Source organism: Equus caballus, chromosome 11 (assembly GCF_041296265.1).
Source record: "Equus caballus isolate H_3958 breed thoroughbred chromosome 11, TB-T2T, whole genome shotgun sequence".
NCBI lineage: Eukaryota > Metazoa > Chordata > Mammalia > Perissodactyla > Equidae > Equus > Equus caballus.
Genome location: NC_091694.1, coordinates 25,567,419 through 25,578,587, shown reverse-complemented (window position 1 = coordinate 25,578,587; position 11,169 = coordinate 25,567,419). Strand labels below are relative to the sequence as shown.

The 11,169-nt window shown below is 40.6% G+C and overlaps 1 protein-coding gene across 7 annotated transcripts in view; it reads left to right on the top strand.

Moving 5' to 3' along the window:
• Positions 1-921: 921 nt before the first annotated feature.
• Positions 922-11,169, top strand: part of SPOP (speckle type BTB/POZ protein) — a 61,419-nt gene continuing 51,171 nt past the window's right edge. For 2 of the 7 annotated variants that reach the window (XM_070226270.1, XM_070226272.1), the window contains exons 1-2: positions 979-1,155; positions 8,181-8,576. The gene's annotated coding sequence lies outside the window, so the exon portion shown is untranslated. Of the gene's footprint in view, positions 1,156-2,801; positions 2,920-8,180; positions 8,577-11,169 lie in introns of those variants that run through there. The other 5 variants (XM_001502439.7, XM_014741036.3, XM_014741038.3 and 2 more) reach the window with 5 other exon arrangements.

The following is an 11,169-nucleotide window of genomic DNA, read 5'->3' as shown; positions in this document are numbered from 1 at the left end:
AGTCCCACGGCAGCAGGACTTTGGGAAGCTGTTCCCAAGGCAAGGCGCACACTTTGTCACCCCATGACCCACAGGTTCATCTGGTTGTTCTTTTGGGTCCAATGCCTCCTCAGGCATTTGTGTGTGTACGCCTGCATAATGATACTATCTCAGTATGGCAAAGAGACAATGCTGCTCCAGATTATTTGCCTTGATTCAGTAAGAATAATTTTTTAAAGTTTAAGCTAAAAGAATCGTAGCAATAATAAGTATCCCAACAGTGACATTATCGCTCCAACGTGGAGATGACTCTTTTCTCCCAGGGCCAACATGCTCTGAGACTTTTCTTTTTCTCAACTCAGGAATCACTGATGGCCCTTGGAAGCTAGGATGTGAGGCTGACTGGGGACCCAGGTGTCCAAGACAACAAATTGTTACTGAATCAGCTTCCTTTCAGTTAAGCTACCTACTTGCCCGCCTTCCCCCCAAGGAATGGTCCTTCTTATTTTTGTTTCCAAACGCTAAATTTTAAAAGTTATCTAAGAGTCTCTAGCATTATCATAAAGTCCAGAAAATATTTTACTGTCAGAAAAAAAGCAGGTAATGCACTTAAAAGTCGTTGGTAACCCATAAACTGCTTGCAAATATAAGGTACAACTGCTAAATGCCTTTATTGTTATGCTGCCCACCCGGACTCCAACTTGGTGCGTCTCTTTTTGGTCCTCGCACCTCGGCGCAGCCCGCCGCGCCCTGCACGCGACCCCCACCTCCCTCCGAGTTCCCGCCTCTTTCTCCTCAGGCCCCGCCTCCCCTCAAATTTTCGGACCCTGCTGAGACCCTGGGACGCAGGCGCACTAGGGGTGGTGGGTGGTGTCTTGAGGAAGAGGGAGGAGAGGCAGGAGAACCCAGGGAGGGGAGGGGAGGAAAGGGGAGGGGAGGGGCGCGGAGGGGGCGGAGGCCGCGCGGGGTGGGGCCCGGCGGGTACGCGCTCGCTGCGTCGACGTGCTGACGCCATGACGCCCCGGCCGGTGTGTGTCGGTGTGTGTGTGTGTGAGTGTGCGCACTGCGAGTGTGTGTGTATTTGTGTATCGGCGGTCTCGCAGGTCCCGGATGTTGCGGACAGTATGAGGCGAGCGCAGGGGGACGGGGACCAGCAGCTGTCGCCACCGCTCTCAGGTGAGTGGGGGGAGGAGAGTCGAGGGAGAGGGTTGTCCTGTCGGAGTGTGGGGGGCGCCTCCCCTAAGAGGTGACTGACCCCCACACCCCCCGCCCCCCCCCGCCACACATGTACTCTTCTCTGTCCCATTTCCTACATCCCGGGTTACGTGGCCTGTGACTGCCAGAGCCTAATCACCCGTTCCTTCTCCCAATCCCAAGCATTCAGGAGACACAAACGCGCCCCCTGCCTTCAGCCCCCCCCATCATTTTCCCAGCCCCATCCCCCTTGCCAAATAGTGAGCTGTCGCCTGCGGCGAGATGGGTGACTGCGCATGCGCGAGTGTGAACGCGCTAGGGGTGCTTGTTCGCTGCCCTGGGGGCGCATGCGCATCGCTGTGTTGCAGGGACCTGCGGGATAAAGAGCCCCTTGACCACGCGCCCGCCTTCTTCCCAGGCAGTGGGCTACACTTGCTGCCGGATAGTGACCCTCTGTAGCTCCGATCCAAAAGGGAGAATTTAAATTATTTGAGGGGTTTATTGATAAAGCACTGCTGGCGTCTGGTGTTGCCTTAGAGACTCCCAGGCTACAAACGCCTCCCACAGCCAGCGTGCCCCAAGCTGACCTTTCTTTTGAAACTGTCACTGCAACTTCTAGTTCTCGCAATACTTTTCTTCCCTATACTCCCATCGTCATGCTGTACCTTTAACGCAAACCTCCCCTAAATTTAGGAGTAGGTGCCCCAACCCATTCATTTATTCTGGCAGGGGATTTTGGTATCCTTTCTGAAGAGGACTAAGGGTCATAAAAAAGAAAGTAGGGGGGGTTTCCTTTTAGTAAAATTATCTTCGCGGAACTAGATAAGGTGGAGATCAGGAGCACACAGTATAGGCGTTAGAGTACTAACTAAATCAAGACATCGAGATTCTCATCTCTAGCCCTCCTACTTGGTGTGACCTATTTGCCTCTTTTTTTGAAAAAGATCTTTCTTAGCGCTTTCGTTTTAGCTGTACATTATTGATGCTCTGTCAACATCACCTGAAAACAAAAGCAATCTGAAACCACTGGTGGACGATAACTTACCCCGTGGAGGTTTTAACTTTGAGTAATGAAGTGAAGTTTCTTTCACATTTACCAGTAACAGAGAGCGATTTGAAATAAGGAACTTTAAAAGTACGGTAATATTTCAGTGATCTAGGACCTGAGTTCTCAGTTGGCAGGTTATACATGGTCCTTTAATTTGCTCCTGTATTATCATTCTTTTGGAAACTTTGAGGCTGCTTAGCTCTGCCATCAGAACAGGATGAGGAGATGATAAGCTTACAAACAGAAGGTTTGCTGAATAGCATTGAAATGAATAGCTAAATTGGCGGGGTGGGGGGGGGGCGGTGGGGGAAGCGTTTTCTGTGTTTTTCAGTTGTCTTTGCCAACGCTGTCTCCTATCTGGATATCTGGGAATGGGATATATTAGTAAGCCTTATTTTTTATTCTCTTTCCATTGTATTCTTTCTTTGCTGTTCTCTCAAGGCTTTTTTGGCTGCCGTTCTTAATTGTAGGACCTTATGTTCTTGGACCTTAAAGTATGTATATGTTTTTCACTTCCCCATTTAATCCTGGCCTTTGCATGGTTCAGCTGTCTTTTGTGCTATTTTCTGTTGCCATGGTTACAGTTGGAGCCAAGAGATGACACAGGAAGCACAGGAGTTTGGGGGGCATATATCATCCTGTGTCCTGGGAAAGAGCTGGAGACTCATCTTTTTTTTCCCTTGCGTGAAGACTAAGGAGTATGTTATTGCGACAACCTCGCATCTAGGGTGGGGGTGGTTGGTGTCCATTTGGTACTTCGGTGACTTCTTTTAGAGCTCTTCACAGTGGTTAGTTTGGTACTTGGAAATGTTTAATGTTGCCTGTGTCCAGACTTCCATCAGGTTTTGGTAAAATCTTGAGGTAAAACTATTGAGGTAGTGTCCATTTCTCTTCTCAGTAGGCTTCTGTTATCCAGGACGATTTGTTTTGATCTGGACACATTTCATCTGGTTGAATTTATTGAAGGCTCATTTAAAATTTTTATGGTATGAAGGCATGAAATGCTTTTAGGATTAAGATGAGTATCATTAAATAATTCGTATTGGTGCAGAGCCATGCTAAAAAAACTCTTTAAAATGGGTAACACATGTACATACATATGAAACAAAATTCGAAAGATACGCAGGGAGAGTGAAGAATCTTTCTTCTAATGTCCTCCTTTCATCCATCTGTTTACCTCCCCAAAGGAGACTGTTGTTCCCTGTATCTTGTTTACCCTTCTAGAGACAGTCAATTCTTTTACAAGCATATACAACTATATGTTCTTCGGTGTTTAGTTTTTATTTTACAGAAATGGTAAGACACTATACCCATTCTGCACTTTGCTTTTTTCACTTGATGTATCTTGGCCATTATTCCATACAGTGTGTAAAGTACCTCTTCCTTTTTGAAAGATGACAAATATTCCATTGTGTAGATGTACCATCATTCAGCCAGCTCTTATTATTGGATACTTAAGTTGTTTGCAGTGCTACAATCAATTCCTTGTGTGTGTCTTTTATGTACCTGGGTGTCTGTTGGATAAATTCCTAGTGGAAGTGCTGGATCAGAGGATATATGCATTTTTGATGTTGTTAGATATTGCTAAATTGCTTTCCATCAAGGTTCTACAAATTTATATTCTTGCCCGCAGTGTATGAGTCTGCCTCTTTCCTCACCGACACTGTGTTATCAAATTTTTCATCTTTGTGCAGTCTTTTATCTAGGATTTTAAAGTTTATAGTGTAGCTTGTTAAGCTTCATTACACCCAGGAGTTGTGGATAAATACCGTTGCTGTTTTGCAGATGGGGATGGTGGTGGAAGATATTGTTTGACTGGAGAATAATGTCCTGAGAATAAAGTCGTATGCCTGGATAATACAGCCAATCCATGACAATGTTAGGAAGACCTGTAAAACCTATATTCTGATTTCTTCCTTTAACTCTTAGTTGCTAGTTTCTCTCTGTGAAATTCTGTAAGCCCATAAGTGATGTTTTATGATCTCCTTTTGAGAGCTGTGACTCAAAATTGTTTATACATGTAAACTGCCATTCTCTTGAGGAATCGAAAAGCTAACCCAGTTAAGGTGCATTACTGAGTGTCTACACAGAATACTGCTACTAGTGCTTTTTAAAAGTCTGCTGATTGCAGTATACTTCACTATGAACTGTGAGGAAATAGAAAAGAATTAAAAGATATCCATGCCTGAAGGAGCTTACAATCTTTTTGGAAAACCAAATCTACTGAATATATGAAATAATAAGAGTACAGTTAGGAAACAGAACCTGGGGATGATGCACCACAAGACAACATTTTGGCCAACGATGGACCGAGTATATGACAGTGGTCTCACAGGATTAGTACCATATAGCCTAGGTGTGTAGTAGGCTAGACCATTTAAGTTTGTGTTAAGTATACTCTGTGATGTTCACACGACGACAAAATTGTCTAGTGGTACATTTCTCAGAGCATATCTCTGTTGTTAAATGACACATGAGTGTATTTGCTCCATCTAAATATGTGCATATGTGTTTATATATATAATATATAAATGTTTATGTTGCAGACGTCATGGCACCTATTAAGGTGCATCTTCTTAATATAAAAACGTTTTGCTTAATTGTTCTTACAATACATTGTCACAGTTGAGGCAATTAACATTAATTTCCTAATACCATCTAATACCCAGTTCATATTCAGATTTTCCCAGTTGTCTTGAAAATGACACTTTTTAGCTATTGGCACTTTTTTCTTCAAACATGTCTTTTAGTCCCTTTTTAAATCTAGAACGCTTTATTTAGAAGCCACACAGTATTACCTTTTGAAGAGACCAGGTTGTTTGTCTTGTAGAATATATCACTTCTGGAATTTTCTGCTTGTTTTCTCACAATTTCATTTAATTTGTTGCTTTATCCCTGTATTTCCTATAAACTAACACTGCAGTCTCAAGGCTTGATTAGATTCAGGTTAAAGATTTTTGGTAAGAATACTTCTTAAGTGTTGCTCTGTACCTCGTATTGCATCACCGTGAGAGAAACAATGACGTATGATGTCCCACTATTAATGATGCTGAGTTTAAGATAAATACCAGATCTCTCCACTGTAAAAGCGTTTTTTTCTCTTCGTAATTAGTAAGTAATCTGTAGAGTGGTGACACTTGGGCATCGTACTCTTAGCCTTCTCCAGCAGCCTTTCACCTAGTGCTGATGATCCTTGTCTGGATCAGTTATTTCTTTGGGTGTTGCAAAATGGCTATTTTCTAATTTTCCCATTCCTTTTTCATTGATTAACTTTCACTCTTCTGTAAAGATTTCTCTCCTCAGTCAGGAATAAGTTATAAGTTCTACCAAAAAGTTCAGGTAAATTCTTAATTTTCCCTTTAATAATTTTCTGAATAAAGAGAGAGTATAATAATTGCCTCTAGCAAATGAATGGTTTCTTTTTGTCACTGTTTTAGTATCATTATAAGCTCATGAATTTTAGTTAATTCTGTGTTTTACCAATAATTATAGACATTTTTTTTGATGCTCAAAATGTTCCATATTTGGCCTCTGGGAGCCCTTTAAGCTTGGTATGTGAGTGCTTCCTTGCCCTCTCGCACAAGAAGTTCCTGGCTCACTTTGTATTTTTCCTGTCCTAGATGTGGAACCCTCACCTCTGTATGTTTAAGTATGTGTGATATATATATCTATCACATTTTCTTCCCTTTTCATAAATTATGTTCATCTCCCTGTGGAGCTTCTGGAACCAAATTCTAAAAAACTAAAGATGCCTTTATTTTAACACAACACTAGGGTTTGACTCACTTCTGTGCCACTGGCGTTGCTGGATGCTAGACCTCACAGATTGCTTGTCTTGAATACTCTTTGTGAAAGACAGGTGGTACTCTGAAGAGAGCGTTGCTTCCCCCCACTTCCTTAATATAAGGTTAGCTGTAGAGGAGACTGGGGAATGTCTTCTCTCATAAGCAACCTTGGTTTTTTTCTGAGATGAAAGTTACACAAAATGAAATTTAGAGACTGCAATTGTGTTTATAAGCTTTCTTGGAGATGTGAGGTTTTGACGGTTATATAAAAACATCTTTGTGTGTATACGCACAAGGATGTGTTTGTCTTGTCTCCCCTTTCCTCATTTACATGCGTTTCTCCACACAGTTGGAGTGTTATGTAAGATTATGCTGTAATAGCATATTTTTTTCATTATTACTAGATTTTCATCATAAAAAAGGAGTGAGCCAAATTTGTTCTTAATTAGGGAAAAATTTCAGATAGGCCATGAACTCGTCTATCTAGCTGTTTTAACACAGGGTCTGAAACAGTGCTGAATCTTGTGGATTTTTATCGTGTCCTGTAGACTCAGGAGAACTGTTGCTGCATCCACAGTGTTTTCTCAAAATCCACCACACTAATGAAGGTTAATGCAAATGAAAGATACGGTGGAACTGCATTCTAAAGCTGGTTTTAGGGGCTGGAGTAATTCCTGCCTTAGCAGAAAACGTTTTGTTAGACTCGTCATGTAGTGGTATTTTGAGTAATCTTACTGATTTCAAGTTACTCAAAACTTGACGATAAAGATATTCTGATGTTTATCTGAAATTTTTTTTTTATCATCTTGTCGTATTTACTTCGGACTTTATAAGGTTATTTTCACCCTGGTTTCATAACAATACTGGCCCCATGTTAAATTCTGGTGGTGTATTCAGGGAAGCACACCTGTTTCTTGTAAACGTTTTCAGGCATGGTGAATCACTCCGAAAGGCTGTCCTGACACATTTGCTACGAGATCTGGTAGCTTCTTTTACTTTTGTTTTTGACCAGTTCTCATTATAGGAAAGAAGATTCTAAAGTATGGCCTCTTTAGAGACGCTTGGGCCGTCAGTCTTACAGCTCTGGTCACGTCTAATAGAACTGGCAGGAGTTGCCCAGCTGCTCTGTGTGGCAGAGCTGGTCGTGCGGCTTTGGGAGAACTGGTGCAAACTTCAGAATGGGAGCCTTTCCTTGACCATGAAGTCGTGTGTTCTTGACTGTTTCTTTCTAAGAAGCCAATGGCATAAATCATCTTGCTGTGGCACCAGCTACGTCAAAGAAGGGCTTGCAGTAGTTCTCCGAAAGCCTCTAATTCCGCCTGTCTATTTATTTGTAAGAAAAAATGTATATGTAATCATTTATCTCCTTAATTTGAGATTTACATAATCCTTTTCTTGGTATTTAGAAACAGGTAGTACTTTCTGTTTCTGTGATTTTTTGACTACTTTAGATACTTGGTCTGAGTGGAATTATGTGGTACAGACACTCCTCAACTTAAGATGGTTCAACTTAATTTTTCAACTAGACAGTGGTGCGACAGTGATCTGCATTCAGTAGAAACCATACTTTGAATTTTGAATTTTAGTCTTTTCCGGGCCAGCAGTATGATAGTCTCTCGGGATGCCGGGCAATGGCAGCAAGCTGAAGCTCCCAGTCAGCCACTGGGTCACCAGGGTAAACAACCGGTACACTTAGAACTGTTCTGTACCCGTACCGCCCTTCTGCTTTTCACTTTCAGTAGAGTGTTCAATAAATTACATGAGATAGTATCTTAAATAATAATTTATTATTAGATATTATTTATTATAAAATAGTCTTTGTGTTAGATGATTTTGCCCAATGGTAGGCTAACATACATGTCGTGAGCATGTGTAAGGTAGGCTAAGCTAAGCTGTCTTGGGTAGGGTGGGTGTATTAAATGTATTTTTGATTTACCATGTTTTCAACTTACAATGGGTTTATCGGGATGTAACCCCATTGTTAGTCAAGGAAGATCTGTATTTGTCCTTTTGTATCTGGCTTATTTCACTTAGCATGATATCCTCAAGGTTCATCCATGTTGTAGCATGTGTCAGACTTTCCTTCCTTTTTAATATTTTTTTTTTAAAGATTTTATTTTTTTTCTTTTTCTCCCCAAAGCCCCCGGTACATAGTTGTATACTCTTCGTTGCAGGTCCCTCTAGCTGTGGCATGTGGGACACTGCCTCAGCGTGGCCTGATGAGCAGTGCCATGTCCGCGCCCAGGATTCGAACCAACGAAACACTGGGCCGCCTGCAGCGGAGCACGCGAACTTAACCACTCGGCCACGGGGCCAGCCCCTTTCCTTCCTTTTTAAGGCTGAATAATAGTCCATTGTATGTATATAGTAGTCCTCCCTTGTCCGTGGTTCTGGTTTCCCGCTTTCAGTTACCCACGGTCAACCGCGGTCCGGAAGCAGATGCTCCTCCTCCTGATGTATCGTCAGGAGGTCAGTAGTAGCCAGTGCTGCGTCACGATGCCTATGTCGTTCACCTCAGTTCATCTCATCCCGTAGGCTTTTTGTTATCTCACATCATTACGAGAAGAAAGGTGAGTACTGTACAATAAGACATTTTGAGAGAGACCAGTCACATAACTTTTATTACAGAATATTGTTATAATTGTTCTGTTTTATTGTTAGTTGTTATTGTTAATTTCTTACTGTGCCTAATTTATAAATTAAACTTTATCACAGGTATGTGTGTATATGAAAAAATATATAATATATATAGGATTTGGTGCTATCCACGGTTTCAGGCATCCACTGGGGGTCTTGGAACATACCCCTTACAGATAAGGAGGGAACTGCTGTATACCACGTTTTGTTTATACAATCATCTGTTGATGGACTCTTGGGTAGCTTCCACCTTCTGGCTATTGTGAATAATGCTACTGTGAACATGGGTGTACAAATAGCTGTTTGAGATCCTGCTTTCAGTTCTTTTGGATATATACGCAGAAGTGGAATTGCTGAATCACATGGTAATTCTATTTTTAATTTTTTTGAGGAACTGCCATACTGTTTAATATAGTGGCCGCACCAGTTTACATTCCTACCAATAGTGCACAAGGGTTCTAATTTCTCTACATCCTTGCCAACAGTTGTTATTTTCTGGGTTTTTTTTTTATAGTGGCCATCTTAATGGATGTGTTTTAATTTTTTTTAACTTTATTTTATCTTTTATTGAAACTAAGTTTTAAACTTTGAGTCAGATTTATTATGGTTTTCCTTTATGGTATGTGTTTTTTGTGTCCCCTATATTGAGGTAATAGTTAGATCCTATATTCTAAAAATTTTAAAGTTTTGCTTTTCACTTTTAGGTCTCTAATCCACCTAGAACTTATTTTGATGTTTGGTGTGAAGTAGGGATCTAATTTTTTTTCCATAAGGATAATCCTGAAGTAGGGATTTAATTTTCTTTCCATAAGGATAACCCAGCATCATTGAATAGTCATGTCTGCTACTTTATAATACCACTTTTATGTTTCCAAATATATGAGGGTTTATATCTGTATTCTCTATTTCATACCATTGGTCTGTTTGTATATCTTGTGCTGGTACTACACTGCCTTAATTATCATAGCTTTGTAGTAATTGTTCATATCTGGTAGGGCAAGCTCACTACCTAGTTCTTTTTCTGTTCATCAACCTCCCTGAAAAACCCTGTCAGATTGGTATATTTTAATGAAGCCGTTTGCTGCCTAGAGTATATTGGCATGGTATATAGAGGCCTTTTCTAAAAAAGAAAAAAAATCAAGCCTCGCTTATCTAGTAGCTGATCGTTAAGTGTGTCTCTTTTTCTGAATGAGCCTACAATTTCCATTCAATTTTTAGTTTTGTTGGAGTGATTTTCATTTTTATATAGGTATATGATCTTCAAATGGAGGGGAACCTTGTTATAATTTGGTGTCTCAGATAAGGACACCAAGTAAAACACTTTAAGTAAAGGCATTGAGATTCTATGGCATTTTCTTCATCATAAGAAAAAGAAACGTGTTTAAAACTAGCTCATATAAAAGGAGATTTGTCAAAGGAAATAGCTGTCATAGAATCCAAGGAAAAGCTGAACAGTCAGGCCTCAGAAAGGGCTGGAACCAGAACAGTTCCAAGGACTTCAGCAATAAGAGTTAATGGACTCTAGTGTTCTGCCATAAATGGACCTCAGTGTCCACGAGGTTCAGTTCAGATCCCTGAGCGAGATCTGATTGGTCAGTCCAAGGCTTGACTTCCTCTGGGCCAGATATCTGCCCCAGGTCCAGCTCTGGTGAGGATAGGGGAGAGGAGATTTGGTACAAACAGAGCAGTTTTGGGGGTGGCTGGAATCAGAGGCAGATTCTCTTAGAGCAGTGGTTCTCATACTTTTTGGTCTCAGGGCTCTCTACACTCCTAAAAATTATTGAGGACCCCAAAGAGCTTTTGTTTATATGGTTTATTGATATTTACCAAATCAGAAATTAAAACAAATACTTTTCTAAGTATTAATTATTAGAAAAATAAACCTATCATGTTAACATAAATAATATATCTTTATGAAAAGGAACTTTTCAAAAAATTAGAACAGTGACAATGTTTACATGTTTGGAAGTCTCTTAAATATCTGGCTTTTTAAATAAAAGACAGCTAGATTCTCATATCAGCCTCTATGTTCAATCTGATATGATAAATTGTTTTAGTTAAAGTATATAAAGAAAATATGGCCTCAAAGGACATGTAGTTAGAAAAGGGAGGAGTATTCTCAAGTAATTGTGCTGCTACACCAAAACTTGCTAATTGGTAGTTTCTTACAAGTTAAGTTACAGTGTGGAATCTGAAATCATATTGATATTTCTGTTCCATTAAGATCCAATGGCTGTCTTGCGCTTTGAATGGATCTTTTACCCATACATGATTTTATAATGTCATGCGTTGGTTGGTTGGGAAATACTGGTTCATTGAGTTAGGCAAGTCTTCCAAATGATACATTTCATACTGCAATATCAAAAAAAGTACATTAGTTCATATCACCACCCATCTCATCAGAAGATCTCTAAGTACTGGGAATCTGTCAAGCAGCTATAAGATTTCCAAAATTCTAATTTTTGATTAAAAGCTTGGGCGTCCAGCCCTGTGGTGTAGTGATTGAGTTTGGTATGCTCCACTTTG